The sequence below is a fragment of the Rattus norvegicus genome, chromosome 13, assembly GCF_036323735.1.
Source record: "Rattus norvegicus strain BN/NHsdMcwi chromosome 13, GRCr8, whole genome shotgun sequence".
NCBI classification, from domain to species: domain Eukaryota; kingdom Metazoa; phylum Chordata; class Mammalia; order Rodentia; family Muridae; genus Rattus; species Rattus norvegicus.
Window position 1 is genome coordinate 82,859,299 of NC_086031.1, and position 16,919 is coordinate 82,876,217.

At 42.0% G+C, this 16,919-nt stretch overlaps 1 protein-coding gene and 1 long non-coding RNA gene across 5 annotated transcripts in view; one reads left to right on the top strand and one right to left on the bottom strand.

Annotated features, from left to right (window-relative positions):
• LOC134481530 (uncharacterized) overlaps nt 1–16,706 on the top strand; it is a 54,029-nt gene extending 37,323 nt beyond the window's left edge. The window contains exon 2 of the long non-coding RNA XR_010057101.1: nt 4,586–16,706. This is a non-coding gene — a long non-coding RNA (uncharacterized LOC134481530). The remainder of the gene's footprint in view (nt 1–4,585) is intronic.
• The window catches only part of Pbx1 (PBX homeobox 1), a 309,784-nt gene that overhangs the window by 47,635 nt on the left and 245,230 nt on the right, over nt 1–16,919 (bottom strand). The window lies entirely within an intron of this gene.

Here is a 16,919-nt window from a genome sequence, read left to right on the forward strand (position 1 = left end):
AGTTATGTGGGATAGGTCATTTGTTTACCCTAGATAACAAATACATAATTGGCATTGACACTGAGATCAATGGGAACTCATTCTAACTCCTCAGGAGAGGACACTAAATTGAATAAACTTGGTCCCCATTATGGGGTGCTTCAGACATGGGAAGCTGGGGCTAGATGGTGTACAGTCACCATTTAGAGTTGGTATTTAGAGGTGTTCTGCTTTGGAGCTCCCAAGTCTTTTTTTTCTAAATTCATGTATCATGAAGACCCAGAATTAATACTGGGTCTTCTTGATACTGCTACCAGTATCAAGTGCAGTAGGATACTGCTACATAAGGCACAGTAGACAGAGGCTGAAGACAGTTGTAGTTTTCTGTGGCTCGCACGGAATGTGAGACAGTGTAGTTTCAAGTCTAGGATGAATTGTTTTCTCACCCCTATTAAAAGTACAAGTAAACTATTATACAAAATGTTTCTATGCCCCATAGATGCACAGGGGTTTTGAGTCTAACTATATAGTAAGTAGAGGGTTAAAACTTAAAAGTCAGTTCTTATTCAACTTTTCAAAGATTATCCCGATCTTCTGGCAAAGAGAAATAAGCTCAGCTTGATTCAGCCAAATAGAGATGCCTTGATGATGAGAATTCTATTTATATCTGAATAAACATCCTCTGTTCTCAGAGGTGTACAAACCAACACACACACACACACACACACACACACACACACACACACACACAAATCAATACAGTAGTTAAAAAAAAAAACCCATGATAGTCAAAGAATCCCCCCCCACATATCAATACAGTAGTCAAAAAACATACACACTTTCTATATTTTCTGATGTTTGAGTGCCACTAAAATAGGTTTAAAAATTATTCACGACACCCTAAGACCTCATCCCCACACACAAACACACAGGCAGGCAGACACACACTCATACACGTACATAGCTCTAATGGAAAGCAATAGGTATATAGTATGTAAGACAATGTTTACTGACATAGCCAAATCTAGAGAAGTCAATCAAAACAGACTTTTTAAAAGCCCTTGGAATAAATTATCAAATTGGTCGATCCCATATTGAACCGAACTCTTCATTTCATTTTCGTAACTTTTGATTTCGCTTGGCTATGGCTGCCAAGTGTATCATTTACTTGGGGGTGCACGCAGACATAATGTACACATTGTTGTGATGATGGTGGCTAAGCGGGGGAACACACACAGCTTGGTCTGTGAACGTGCCCCGGTCCTGTAAATCTTGAGGCTATTAACTGTCACGCAGGAAGCGAAACCTCTTACACTTTCCTGACCATCCAAGAGACAGCAATTACCCCAGATTATCAGACCAACAATGACATGTCGCGTAAAGAGAGTCACTGAGCCAACTCTCCATCCCAAAGACTGGCATATTCAAGTACACTTAGGACATTAATAGCAATTTACGTGCCATCACTGAGACAAAGCCACAAAGGCTTCGCTGGCAGCCTCTTATTTTGAAGCCTATTATTTGTGGGAGTTACAGGCTATAATCACAACAGAAACTTTCAAAACCCTTATCTTCTGTGACGCACCAAATCTATTTCAGAGCCGTAATTGCTATGTCACTGGAGAGTCTGCTGCTTAATGCACTCAAATGCCATTTAGTGTTTGCAGGGTCATTACAGCTAACAGAGGGGCGGGGGCGGGATATAGTGGGAAGGCAAGAGGGAAGAAGCAGGCAGACAGTGTGGAGGGACATTAGGCGCTATTGTGCCCAACGCACTTACAGTGAACGTTGCTGTCGTTAGAAGAAAATCCTGTTTGCTGTTGAAATGAGAGCAAGGGCTTGAAATAATCTACGGACTCAACAATTTCCAGGTCAGGGGCTTTACTCAGTAGATAGATAGTCGGTAGATGCTAGCAGGTACCTACTTGTATTCTGAGGTCTGCATCTATGCATGAGATGGTTGAGCTTCTTAAATCACCCCACCCCCACCCTTAGTTAATTACAGCAATTTTTGCAGTGGAAATTGTCCAGCTGTCCTGATGGAGGAGGAATCTGCCTTGGCCTTTCTAGATGCTGCACTGTGGAAAGAGAGGGCAAACAGCCTGAGTTCAGGAGCCCAGGAAAAGTGTGACGCTTATTGATGGTCAAAGAAAACTTAGGGCGGCTGATCTAGAAACTGACATAAGAAAAACAGCAAGTCTCTCAAAAAAACAACGTCCTTGACCTAAGTCTAGTAAAGGCCATAATAAAAAGGGACTTTAAACATATGCAACTCCTATTTCTTCAACTGGGCTATGAACGAGGCGAGGAGAGACTTAACTTATTTGATTTAGTATAGGTATAACTTCTATATGATAAGGTCCCTTTGGATAATTTTTAGGTTTGATCTTCCAAATACTGAGTTGATTTTTTAAATAGGTCAGAAAGACTGAAGATGCCAAGTTACCTTAAGACTCTGTGTGTTCAACCCAGTCTTTCCCTCTCAAGATCCCAAAGAGATAGTAAAAGAAATAGGCTTTCACTCTGAACCTGTCTCCTTCATTTGGAAACATAACTTTGTCCTGGAAGTCTCAGCTAAGTTCAGAACTTTATATCCCTCGAGTATGAAAGTCCTTTGAAGTTAGTGAGGGGGAAAAGGAATGAACATTTCAAGAACATACATAAGAGGCCAGTAAACATGAAAAAAAAAATCCAACTTCACCACCAATACAAAGACAACAAATTAAAGCAAAAGAACTCACAAAATCTGAAAAACTGCCAGGCATTATTGTTGAGGATATGAGGGAAATTCTACTTATCAACTGCTAGTAGGAATACAACACAATAGACATTTCCAGAAGACAAGTTTACAATGCATTCTTACAAATGCCTTAGACATATTCTTATCCTTTGATGCCACCATTTGTTTTTTCTAGAAATTTATCCAAGGAAATAACAGAAAACATGTGTTGTATTTTTTAAGCTAGGAAGTTTACTGCTGTGTTATTAATAATACTAAAAAATTATGGACCTGCCCTGTAACATGTTCCTATGCAACTATTTAAAGTTATGTTTGAGAAGAATGTTTAATAATATGGAAACGTATTCATAACATATTTTTGGGAAAATAAGTAGGCTACGAAATGACAGGTAACTCTTGTACACCCACATAAAAACATACATACAAAGTGCTGGAAGACCGAAGTGCTGAAAGTAAGTGGTAATTTTATTCTGGGTTATTTTTTGTTTTCTCTAATTTTCGGCACTAACTATTCATTTGTAGTTAAAAAAAAAGAAGAAGAAAAAGAAAAAAGAATATTCGCGATTTAAACAAAGCGTATAGAGGAAAATCTACACCCCCAGTAGCTCTCTGGTGTGTGGCCAACTTTTAAAGCTTAGGAATGAGAAGAAACTGGTACCAACCAGTTGTGACCAACCAGGAAGGGGGCTGAGTGAATGGAAGAGGGTTCTAGCTTCCAAGGAGAGTGTTACCCAGTCATTTCCGAGTTCTTTTAAAAATAAACACCTATGAAAACTTTGACTGGTTTCTCTCCCTTCCTGTCAAAAATAACTTCAAACACAGAAATCCACCCAGAAAGAATGGCAGCCTGCTTAGAAAAGAGGCACCAGGACTCATCTATTCTGCCATCATGCCCACCCAATACAAAAGGTGATTAGTCCGAGACCATAGGAGGATATCTGCTGAACAAACGAATGGGTGAAGGATGAATCCCAGATCAAATTCAAACCCCAGCGATATCACCTCCTGCACAGGGAAGATGGGTAAAGGGAAGAGGAAGGGAAGCTACAGTTATCTATCCCTCTGTGAGACATTTCTAGCAGGTAGAGATACAATTACAGGGACAAGAAGGAGGTCAAAGATGGCAAATCTATAAAATAAAGAGAAAAGGACAAAGGGTAAAAGGCCTTGCTTGATTAGCTCTCTTAGGGAGATATTCGTGACTGTCTGTGTAGGTTTCAGGCAGGCAGGCAAAAAAAGAAAAGAAAAGAAAGAAAAGAAAAAGGAAGGAAAGAAGGGAGGGAGGGAGCAAAGAGGGAGGGAAGGAAGGAAGGAAGGAAGGAAGGAAGGAAGGAAGGAAGGAAGGAAGGAAGGAAGGAAGGAAGAAATCCAATCTCAACAATCTGATTCCAGGTGACCACTTCTACCAAAACCAAACCAAACCAAACCAAACCAAACCAAACCAAACCAAACCTAACCAAACCAAGCCAAACCAAACCTAACCAAACCAAACCAAACCAAACCAAACCAAACCAAACCAAACCAAGCCAAACCAAACCAAGCCAAACCCTATAATAACATCGAACAATCCATAGCAGTAGCAACTTCATGTAGACCTGTGGTTTTCAGCTTGTGGGTTGCAACCCTCTTGGGGTTCTGTATTATGAGATCCTGCACATTGGATATTTATATTACAAATCATAAGAGTAACAAAATTACAATTCTGAAGTAGAAACAGAATAATTTCATGATTGGTGGTCACCACAACGTGAGGGACTGTATTAAAGGGTAGCAGCATTAGGAAGGCTGAGAACCACTGATCTAGCTCGTATCAGGCTTCAGCTGAAATACTTTGTTTTGGACACAAGAAAAATGATTCTCTTTCAGAAATTCATGCCCCGGAGAAAGGACAGATGCAGATCAGCAAAGGACTCCACCCCAATTTCAGGATGCCTTAGAAAATAACCGAGAAGTCTGAGCCGAGTTCGGAAGTTGAACCCCATCACAGGCTTGTTCATCGCCACAAGGTCTAAGTAGTATTGGGGGTTTGCACCACTAAGGATCGCTTCTAGAAAAGGACCACCTTACTGAGGCTAGTAAGAGAATGGCCACCTATAGCCCCAGACACCTCAGGAGAGAAACAGAAAGAGAATGCTGGGTAAGTCACCCACGAAAATTTGACAAAAATATTAAATAATGGGAACTTGTCACCTGCAGACCCATCTCGCTAGTCTTCACAACTCTTCTTGTGATGATTCTGCCGCACAACTAAACTATTTAGCTTACAGTATTGGCTTTTTAAAATACACGTGAATTAGGTAAGTTAATGCACACAGAGTGCTTCACACCAAAAAGCAACTCAGTGTTAGCAATTAATACAATTATAAGTGTCAATTTAGCCTGTTAATTTCTATTATTGGTTTTTAATTGTCCTTTAATTTACTATTTTATATGATTTTTTTATTTTTATTACTACTTAGTCTGTTGTTTTGAACCCTTGTGTCCTTGCTGATGGCGTTTATTTAACCACTTGTCCCAGCTTACTCGCTTTTATTGTCCTCCTTTAGTACTTGTGTATCTCAACTGTTTTTAACCCTCATTCTGTATCCCAAATACAGTTTCATCAGACCCCTGCCAACTTTGTCCTGTTGTCCCTTTACAAGTGAATAGTGTATTTCTATTTCATACTTCTATTTCTTACTGTCTCATGCTTTAAAAATTATTAACCCTTGCCATATATTTCTCCGTTTATCTTCCTTAATTTTATTCAAATGATATCATATTCATATCCCTGTGCCTTTACTCTTTCTAACTTGTCTTTGAAGTGTTATGTGCATAAGGAGGAAGGAAACTTGATGAAGGTCCTGGGCCACCAAGGTGAAGGAGGCTTTCTTATTCTTTGTCTCCAAGAAATGTCTCTTAAGTAGATGCTGTTCCAGTTTCTTCCCCGTGGACCTTTCAGCTCCTAACACCGTCATTTAACATGCAAAAGCTATTAAAATCTTCACAGGCAAAAGCCACGCCCCTTCTCCCCTTCTACTGCTCTCCAGATTAGAAAAATAAGTACTGGCAACAAATCTACTCTGATATGAGAACTCTACATGCCAGACGTGAGCTTTCTTCCCTCCTGTCACAATGAACCTCCCGATCTCTGTAAGGGATGCTTGGTATATGATCTCTCATCGCTTCTGGATTTCATGGGGTCTCGGAGTAAGAAATCATCACCAAGGTAAAGGGTAGGCATATGCAGGATAGGACTGCTCTTATCATTGTCCAGCTTTAATTTTGATGACGGAATTGACGAAATGTAAGCCTTCAGAGAGGATACCCAACAGAGGAGGGATTCAGTTCTTAAGAATTCATTGCCATACCCTTTATGTTCCAAAATAATGTATCCCAGGGCAACTTAACAGATGTTTATAATGCAAGGACGTTGGCAACTCCCACCATTTAAGCAGTTTAAGAACTATGGGCTCAAGGGTCCATTTGGTCAAAAGTGAGACAGAGGCTTTAGAGTATGACTACTGGGTTCACACCTGGCCCTGCCACTTACATGTCAGCTGATCGTGGGTGAAACACTTAATGATTCTGTTCTCAGTTGACAGACTATAGTAGGATCTCAATAAATAATCTGCACTAGTGCTCCTGGCATAGCCGGTGGACCCACAGCTGAACGCTAGAACTGTAAGCACACAGTGGGGTAGTGAAGCATGTCTGCTGTCTTTTTCCCCACTCGGAAGGTGCACAGAGCCCTCAAACTCGTGGGAGATCTTTCCGGAATTCTGAGCTTATGAGGGAAGGACTGATACTTGCTGTGTCAGAGCACCATTCCCTGGCAGTGTCCCTTTGGTGGAAGCTCAGTAGAGGCCGTGATTGTTCGTTTCCTTGAGTGGGTGGATGTCAGTCTCATGCAAGTGCTGACTGTGAGGGAAAAGTTTTTGCGTGAGTTTGGGGAGGCAAGGAAGACAGAGTGGACTTGCGACTCAAGAACCCCAGATTAAAAGGGGGAAATGACAAAAGAAGAAAGGGAAGCTTTAACATCCTAAGCTTTTCTTATGAAAAGGGGGGTTTATAATTCCCTTTAAAAGAAAGCATATCAGATCAAAAGCAAGGGCAAATAAATGTAAAATAAATCACCTTAGGTGACTCTAAATGGCTTTCCCAGCACTCCTTAGCTCCAAGACATGAGGGTGAGGTCAGCTGGGAGAGAGATAGGAGGAGAACCTTAGACTGCCTGGAAAAGTCCAGACTGCTCTGTGCATACCCATGGACTTCTACCTTCTCCCTCTATCTGCCCTTTTGTTTGTCTTTATAAATTGTGAGAACGAGGCAGGTGTATGGAGATACAGCACAGAAACCAAACAAGTGGACTGTACCCACCAAAATGCCAAGAATGCACACTCACAACTTGCACATTTAGTTGTACAAAACTTGGCCTCAGAAGTAAAAACAAAACGGTATGTGTAAACACCAACTCTAGTCATCTCCACACGCAACAGCAACATTTACGTAAGGGAAAGTGTACAATTTTCTGCCATCACAGTGTGGAATGTTCCATGAACTGATGAAAGTTTGAAGGGTGCACCTGTGTGTGCATGAGAACATGGGTAAAGTGGCAGAATCTAGCCAGTGAGTACAAAGGTTACACTGCACCACATCATGTGTGTGAGTGCACGTGTGTGTAGGTTTGTGTGCACATGCATGGGACACAAGTGGAGGGCAAGACAAACTCGGGTGTCAATTCTCAGGAGTCTTGGGCACTTACACGCTTTGAGAGAGTCAGTCCTGCACTAGTCTGGGATTTTGCTACCTGGACTAGATTTGGTGGCCTGAGCACTTCCAGGGATCCACCTGCCTCTGCCTACCACCTTCTCTTGCCAAAATTATAGGAGTGTATAACTGGGCTGGCTTCTGGGTTCTTCGTGGGAACATGGGTTCTGGGGAATTGAGCCAAGGTTCTCATGTTTGCAAGGCTAACTGAGCTGTCTCCCCAGACCCTTGCACTATTAAATTCTTCCTTTTGGGGGAGGGTATATCTGTAAATGCTTAAAGAAAACTCTTGGAAAACTAAAGAATTTTGTGAAGAAACCAATATTAATTACTTCTCTTAGGGAAGTCTTTTTTTTTTTTTATTAACTTGAGTATTTCTTATATACATTTCGAGTGTTATTCCCTTTCCCAGTTTCCGGGCAAACATCCCCCTCCCCCCTCCCCTTTCTTATCGGTGTTCCCCTCCCCACCCTCCCCCCATTGTCCCCCTCCCCCCAACAGTCTAGTTCACTGGGGGTTCAGTCTTAGCAAGCTTCCCCTTCCACTGGTGCTCTTACCAGGATATTCATTGCTACCTATGAGGTCAGAGTCCAGGGTCAGTCCATGTATAGTCTTTAGGTAGTGGCTTAGTCCCTGGAAGCTCTGGTTGCTTGGCATTGTTGTACATATGGGGTCTCGAGCCCCTTCAAGCTCTTCCAGTTCTTTCTCTGATTCCTTCAACGGGGGTCCTATTCTCAGTTCAGTGGTTTGCTGCTGGCATTCGCCTCTGTATTTGCTGTATTCTGGCTGTGTCTCTCAGGAGCGATCTACGTCCGGCTCCTGTCGGTCTGCACTTCTTTGCTTCATCCATCTTGTCTAATTGGATGGCTGTATATGCATGGGCCACATGTGGGGCAGACTCTGAATGGGTGTTCCTTCAGTCTCTGTTTTAATCTTTGCCTCTCTCTTCCCTGCCAAGGGTATTCTTGTTCCCCTTTTAAAGAAGGAGTGAACCATTCACATTTTGATCATCTGTCTTGAGTTTCATTTGTTCTAGGCATTTAGGGTAATTCAAGCATTTGGGCTAATAGCCACTTATCATACCACCCTGAACGCGCCCGATCTCGTCTGATCTCTTAGGGAAGTCTTAGTGTTAGGAAGGATTTAAAGACCTGATGTCCTCATGCGGACTTTCAAAAGCTTAGAAGTTACAAGGGGATCTAGTGAACTCTCAGAAACCAATTTGATAGGTCTGGTTGGGATACAAAGTTCTTCACTGCTCACTGGCCCCCATGTGACACTGCTGAGGTGACAGCCACACTTTGCCCAGACTAACAGGGCAAGAAGGGGGCAGCAAGGCAGAGGCTGTGAGAAAGGATTGCAAAGGTCACCAGAGGGAACTGAAATAGAGCCTGCACTTTGAAGAAGCGTGGAATGGTTGAATCTTAGCCAAAGGGCTCAACATGAACATGACCTGGGCAGGCTAGAAAAATTATAATTAGGGGAATTAAGTAGCTGAAAATCACTGCAAGTAGAGATTATAATAAATGTGGGTAATTCTATATTTATATTTTAAAACTTCCTCCATATTATTTCCTTGCTTGAAGCATATTCTTATGCTAATGTATATTAACTGCCTACACATGACTAATTTTAAACAAGGGTTCTATTTATCTTAGAACAGCAAAAAACATTATTTTCTGTAATTTTTTTAAGGGTGTTTATCCTTTGTTTGTAGCATGGCCATACCTTTCACACTATTGTATGACTCTGGGTATCTTGGTACAGCATAGGCCTCATTGCCCAGGATAGCAGCCAGTACTTACAAATGGCTATTTTGAAATTAGGTAAAATTAAAAACTCATTTTTTTAAAACACTAGTCATACCAAGTACTTTATAGCAATGTGTTAACTTACTAAACAAGATTAAAATAGACTATTCTTACCAAGACAAAAATCCCATTGCTGTAGTCACTTGTAATAAAATAATTCACGGCAAAGGCCAATCATATTTATAAGCAATTCATATATTTTAGTTGGTTGGACTGCATATACAAATGCCCCTTTTGACATCTAGTTCCAAGATGCCTTTAAGATAATGTATTATATTGATTACATTAGGTGGTATAGCTCTCTGTCCAAGAACCAGATGACTAAGGGAGATAATTTCCACCCCTTTTAGCTTCTGGTGATGTTATGGATTGCCAGGGCTATGACCTATTAGTGTTTCTATTACTGATATGGGATATTAGAAGTACTCAATAAATATTTGTTGAATGAATCATTTCTTCATTTGCTTACCATACTGTAAAACTGAAGCAGATTTAGATATGAGGATTTCTAAGTATTTAGTATTTAGAGATCTGGAAAAGAATCTCCTCAGACTAAAATATAACCAGAGAAGCAGAAACTTCAAAAACTTACCCACTTTTACTTTTGTATTAGGAACAGTGGGATCTTTCAAAGAAGAGGAAGAGGAGGAGGGAGAGGAGTAGGGGGGAGGAGGAGGGGGAGGAGGAGGAGGAGCAGCAGCAGCAGCAGCAGCAACAACAACAAAGTAATAGTCTACCCAACACAACAACAACAACAACAACAACAACAGAGTAATAGTCTACCCAACACAAGCTTGTCTCCGAACACGGATTTCTTCAGGAAGCAAGAGTAGTCCAGGCTTAATTTAATATGCTAAATGTTTACTGAAGTTTATGGGGACATGGCCCTTTCAGAGCAACCACAAAAGTAACTTTCCTTTTTGAAGTTGTGGTTTTTCTTCACAGAGTAGAAGGCAGGAGCCTGAATTCCATATGAGCCTGGAATAATTTCTCAGCACCTGAGAGTGGGCCAAGCTGGACAGGGTGCCAGAAACATCCATTTCAATGAAAAGAACGTGGAGGACAACAGTCATTTCACAACCTAGAATTTTCCCAGCAATGCAATTTCTCCTTTGTGTATTTGAGCATCTCTCCTGGTGCTATATTGATTTGGGGATAGGAAAATAATCACTATTCATAAATATAATATTACAGTAGACAATGGCTTATCTAATGTTCAGTTCAATTGTTCTTTTTGGAGTTCAGGAAGTTGAATCCTCACAAAGCTGTCCATAGTCCCATGGGCAGAACTGAGACACACACCATGCCCGTGTACACAGAGTATGGACGCAATGCTCTTGGAGTGGAAACACCACTAACCTGGCGGTCAACTAAGTTTACCGTGGATCTACAAGGAGATAAGGAGCATGCAGAAAAGATGCTTGTTGTTGCACTGAAACAACCCAAAGTATGGATGTCTGGGAGGTGGGAAGAACACTTTTTTAAGATATTATTGGTTGTTTTTGAGTTGATTTGCACCAGGGGGTTTCGTTTTTTGATTCTTGTTTTTTTTTTAACATGTATGTGTTTTGCTCACATGTATGTTCATGCACCTTGTGCTTGCCTGATGCCTGTAGAGGCCGGAAGAGGGGATGCCCTGGGAGTAAGAGAGTTGTAAGAAACAATTCTAGGTTCTCTGGACCAGCAGTCAACACTCTTAACCACAGAGCCATCTCTTTAGTGCCATCATCAGAGGTTTGTATGATTTCAGGACTTTTGTAACTTGACCTGTATGTGACATATGTGACATATGTACTTCCCTCAAAGATGAAAAAGCACTTATGATTATTGAATGGGCGAAAATCCAGGCCAGTGAAAATGAATGAACAAGTAAGTCAGTGCATGATCCGGCCATATTTGCTTCCAGAGCATTTAGGCTGGCAGCTAGGAAAAATGATGGATGTGTAGAACATTGAAACGCTGTGACTTTTTTTTTTTGATTCATTAACAACTATGAGCTGAAAAATAAAAAGCCCTCTATTTTTTAAAATGTCTCTCATGCAGGAGTAGACACAGTATTAACTTTTAAAGGTCTTCTAATCTAGGCAGAGTTCTGTCATGAAGAAAACTCATCAGAGTCTGCCCATGCATGTGTGGACCTCTCCATTTTTTCTCAGCCCCTTCCCATGACCAGTCTGGGGCTCTGCCCCTCATCCCTGGTCACAGGTCCCGAATGTCATTCACAGGCAAACTGGAAGCACATCTGGACACCATCTAGCCCTTTCAAAAGCCACATTCAAATTTAATTGACGAGAGAATTAAACTCGGTATAAGTAAAATGAATTTTTAATGATTTGCACGTGAATTTAATGATTACCCCTTCTCTCAGCCCTACAACCTCAAACATGGCAACACTATCTTAATACACACAATTGAAAGGTCTGTCAGAAGCAGCTAAGGAAAGAAAAGCCACAGCGTGTGGCTGAGCGCTGCTAAATAAACCCTGTGATATCTAAGTGCTTGGCACATGTTTGCTGAAATGGTAGGATATTCTGTCTTAATGATTTGCATTTATTTATTTATTTATTTATTTATTTATTTATTTATTTATTTATTTATTTATTTGAGCAATGTCCACTTTATTCGTTCTCCACCTAACATGAGAAGAAAACCCAAACAAAACACCTGCATTACAATTTTTCAAGATAAAAGCTTCATCTCTTCTATTTTTCCATTTCTACAATTATCACAAACCAAAAATTAGTGCGTTTCCCCCTGATGACTGGATGTCGTCACTGGCGTTTTCCCCCGGATGACTGGATGTCGTCACTGGCACACTGCCTCACAGAGATAAACACTAACACTCACAACTTTCACTAAAACCTTTGAGTAAGCAAATCTCCAGGCGGATTGACCTTCCAGGCTGGCTGCAGCAAATTCACCCCCTCAACTCCCATTTCAAAACAATTTAAAATAAATAATCTCACCCTGCAGGGTAGTGGTTCTGCTTTTTACAAATCTCTAACTCCAAAGGGAAGGATTTCTTGGAGTCAGACTTCTTCCTCCTGCACATTTGAACTCAAGATACAATCTGGGGGGGAAATGGGGTAGAGGGGAGAGGGGAGGTTAGAAAGTTGATCTGGTGCCCCTTGAGCTGAGGAAATCAACGGTCACACTGTAGAATTGTATAGTGTGAATTCCGAAAGAGACTTTCAGGGCGGTTTGCTGTGATCCAAGATGATAACTTTCCTCCTTTTGGGTTGCTTCCACATCCCTCCCAATCAGGGTATGCAGACTCTTGCTCCACAGTGTGTGAGGAGAGGGTGGAGAATCATTAGACATGGCCGCCCAACCCACAGGTGCTCTCCGGGAGAGTCCCTAAATAACAAAGGAGCTCTGAGGCTGTAACTGACAGGACCTACGGAGATGATGTTCCGTACCATCCCATACAACAGCTCACAGGCTGAGTGGAGGAGAAGATCCTTGGATTTTATACAAAATACATGCTCCGAAAGGCTTCGAGAGCTGTTAGCTTTTGAATCCGGGTCTTGTTGTGGAGCCCAGGTTCATCTTAACCTTAAAAAGTTTCCCATCTCCCTCCTATGCGTGCACTGCTATACCCTGTCTAGAAAGGTCACTCCCAAAAGTATATATTTAAGATCATTTGGGGGTTTAGAACACAGCCTATTTATGGTTAAGTGAAGCACTTAAAATAATCATGATTACTAAATACCTTAGAGCTGATACATTAGATATGCCCATTAAAAATGTTTTGAATTTGGTACATCTTTTTCTTCTCCTGATTGGCATATATATATTATATATACATGTAAACACACATATGTAGAGATAAATGATATAATGGTAATAAATGTGCTCTGTGAATTTAAGTGCTATAAGAGAAGTTTGTGAGAAAAACGAAGGAAAGGATTAATAGGAAGAAAGATGCTAAGTAGGAACTGTGCTTGAAGCAATAAATAATGATTGGGACAGGAGTGAGATAGTGAAGGTAGCCTAGGAATGAAGGGACGCCCATGTGGATGACAGAGAGAAGTGAATGCAGGGGTTGAAGAGACAGCTCATAGGTATCATCTCCAGGGGTACCAGGCACTCACATGGTACCCAGACATAGAAGAAGAGGGTTAAAGATGTAACCAAGTTAAGGTCAATGGGCTGCATGAATAGGATCCCAGAGTTTAAGGACAGATCGGTTGGGCCAACAAATATGGAAAATCCTGTACGTGGACTCAGAGTTCGGGCTGCTAAGGCAGGCGATCAAGACTGCTAATGATTTCTGAGCAAAGAATGGCACTGGAAGCCTTCAGTGGGGATGTGCAAGAGAGGAGACAACCGAAGACAGCAGCAGCGTGGAGTCTGCGGCAGAACCCTAGTTAATGAACTGCTTCCAGAACCAGGGCAGTGGCAGGGGTGATGAAAAGAAAGAGTCTAGTAGTTAGGCCGTCTTCAAGAATGTCTGACTGACAGAGAAATGGAATATTTTCCCTGAGCTACTGAGAACCTCTCTGTGTGGATCAAGAATTGTCTGTGGTTATGTGAAAACACAAAGTATTTAAAGACGTAGAGTTTACCATTCACGCTGGGCAACAGGGTGTCTCGAGGTCTTGTATAACTCTGTGTCCATTTCAAATCCACGTCTTTGCATCAGAATAGTGCCCTATCCTACCCTCAAGAAGAAACACCCACCGTGAAAACTGTTCATGAAGAGGAGAGAAAAAAGACCAAACCAGAGAGTTATGCTTAGCCAATCCTTTTGCTAGCTGCCTCCTCCTTTTTCCCGGAAGCGTGCCTGGAATTACCGAGACAGGACCACCACTGTTATGGGACCTTGCCTCTAGAACTTTGTAATCCCATTGCTCTGAGCTCGGTTCAAGGCGAGTGGTCCACATGTTACACGACTTAAAAAACAGACACCAGCTGGATAAGATATGGGTGCTGTGGAAACCCAGCCAGGAGGCAGCTGAACAGTGCCCAGAAAACGTCCTCCATCAAATGAGACACTACCCAGATCCCAGCTGGGAGTTCCACTGCTGCATTCGGCTTAGGGGTTGTTTATTTTTGCCTTTTGGCTCAGATCTTTCATTCCTGTCCTTGTCTCCTCTTGTGTCTCCTCCCTTTCTCTCTTTCTCTATCTTGGCAGTTAGAAGTCTACTCTGTGCATGCCTATGCCCTAGCTTCTAAAACCACCATCTAAAAATACATCTTGCTACAACATGCCTCATCTCCTGTAGGTGGCCCATTTAAGAATGGACAGCAAAGCTACGTATCATGTCGCCACTGTCCTTCGATGCACTTAGCCTGTATATTAAAGACTCAGAAATAAAGTCATCACAATTTACAGGAAAAAATTAATACACGAGTGACTCGAGTGGCATTTTTCAGCCAACACCCCCACTTTTTTTGTTTTTTGGGGGGGTTTTTTTGGGTGCTGGGATTATGTAATCAGACATAATTGTCCCCACATGTTTGTTACACTGTCTCAGAAATGATTTCCAGCCCACCAGATGATGTCAGAAGGGTCAATACTGGATGTCTACCCAACCCTGACCCCATGAAGCACTGCTTACTACAGTACTGCAGTTAGGGATTAAAATAGGCCACATAAGAAACTGTCAGACCCACTTTGCACTGAGTCATAAGGACTTCCTTCAGTTTTTTTCTTTTTTGGCATACATCTGCATTTTTTTTGTTCCCACCTCTTCTACAGTCTTCACAGTCTTCTCTTTCATTTAATGCACAAAATCATTTCTGGAAAAGTCTAGTATCTCATAAACGCTCAGCAATACCCAGATGTGTGTGCACTTAATTCTCTAGCCAGTCAGCTCCTTCCTTCACTTGGATTCTTTGAGAATGCGAGGGCCACATGGAGCACTGTGCTCTCCTAAGCATGTGGCCCAGCCAGCCAACATTAACACGTTATCATAGTTATGATTGTTATCATAGGCACAATATGGAGACAAGCTCCTCTCTGGACTTTCCTAGAAAATGGCATGACTGTTGAAAGTGTGTTCAACAGGACAGGCTGACCTTGCCTTTCTTTGCAAAGAGAGAACGGTAGTTAAGAAATGAGCTCAGCAAGATTCTGCCTGATAACAGGAGAGAAAGAATTCTTAACTGTAAGTAGCAATAGATGTCACCCCTCAAAATTACTACCTAGTGACTGGCTTATTTTTACCATGTCCTTACCAAGACTGTTACCACAGGTACTAGCCAAACCATGTATGAGGCTCTCAAATTATGTGAAACCTTCGATGTTAAGCAAGGGACCACAAATCCATGTCTCCGATGATTCTATTCAGTGTTCTATTCAGACCGTTCTGATGAAGCTGTCTCTGTGAGGGCTGCATCAAAACTGTTATACATCACCTACTCTTTGTCTTTTACGGGATAAGAATTCTTCTTCTTTACATGTATGTGGTTTATATATGTGCTTGTGTGGGATGTGCAAGTTGGTATGTGTACAAGTGCTGGGTGTGTGTGTGTGTGGAGGCCAAAGGTTAAAGTTTGGTGCCTTCCTCCACTGCTGTTCACTTCCTTTCTTAAGACTGGGTCTCTCTCACTGGCTAAAGAGCTCTAGGGGTCTCCCTGTCTCTGCTTCCCTAGTGCTGGGTTTATGGATGTGTGGCCAGATGACTTTTTACATGGGCACTGTGGATACAACCTTAGATGTTCATACTCAAATAGCCTGATGGAGCCATCAGCCCTACCATTCTCTGATTTTAAAATAATTATTCTTCATCTGATGAAATAATTGTTCTTCTCTTGATTCCTTCCAGATATGCCATAATTGGGTAGGACAAGACTCAATGCAGAGGCAAAGGGGCCACCTCCCACATCCTCACAGACATTATACTTCAATTAGAACAGACTGAGATCACATTATTAAATCACATCATATTGCCTTCCTTCCCACTCCCGTTGTTAAAAAGTTATTTTAACAATACCAATAGCAATGAACAATAGCACGGTTCTCCATCAACTAACCGAAGCTCTGCTTTCTTCATCAATTCCGAGCCAATCATCCCACGAGAGTCTCCTGTGACCTCTAAAATCCTGGAAATCACCCCTGAACTGAAGAACAACCTCCTTTTCCAGGCTTCCCTCACGTCCCAGCTTGCTGTCATCGCCGCTGAGATAGCAGACGGTTGATCTGAGAAATCAAGTTGGATTGCTGTCCCGAATCTACACTTGGTTCTCCTTGTGTCTGTCTGATCGATTTCACTCTGTGCGACATAGCTTGTCGCTATGAATTTTCATGCTAGTCAGGAGCCGCCAGCGCACCCAAGAACAAGTGGAAGATGGTCCACACCCCCTCCCTGTCCCTTCAACATACTCGGCCTTGTCAATTTTTGAAAATCATCTATTGACAGATTGGAAAAATGGTGTTTTATTCTTATGGCCATAGACCTGGATGCAATGGATTTGGGCCCCTGGTTTTCTTCTCCAGGTATCCTGGTCCCAGCCTGTGGTGATATTTCCTACCACGGTTGTACTAGGTGTCACCTGTTTAGCAGCTCCTCTCAGCTGAATGCATGTGGCCGCAGGTGCCATGCAAACACTGATTGTGTGTGACAGCCTTAGACGCCAGCTGCCTGCATGAAGCCTGCCCAATCACTACGTTCTTTCGTGGGGAGGATGCTGCC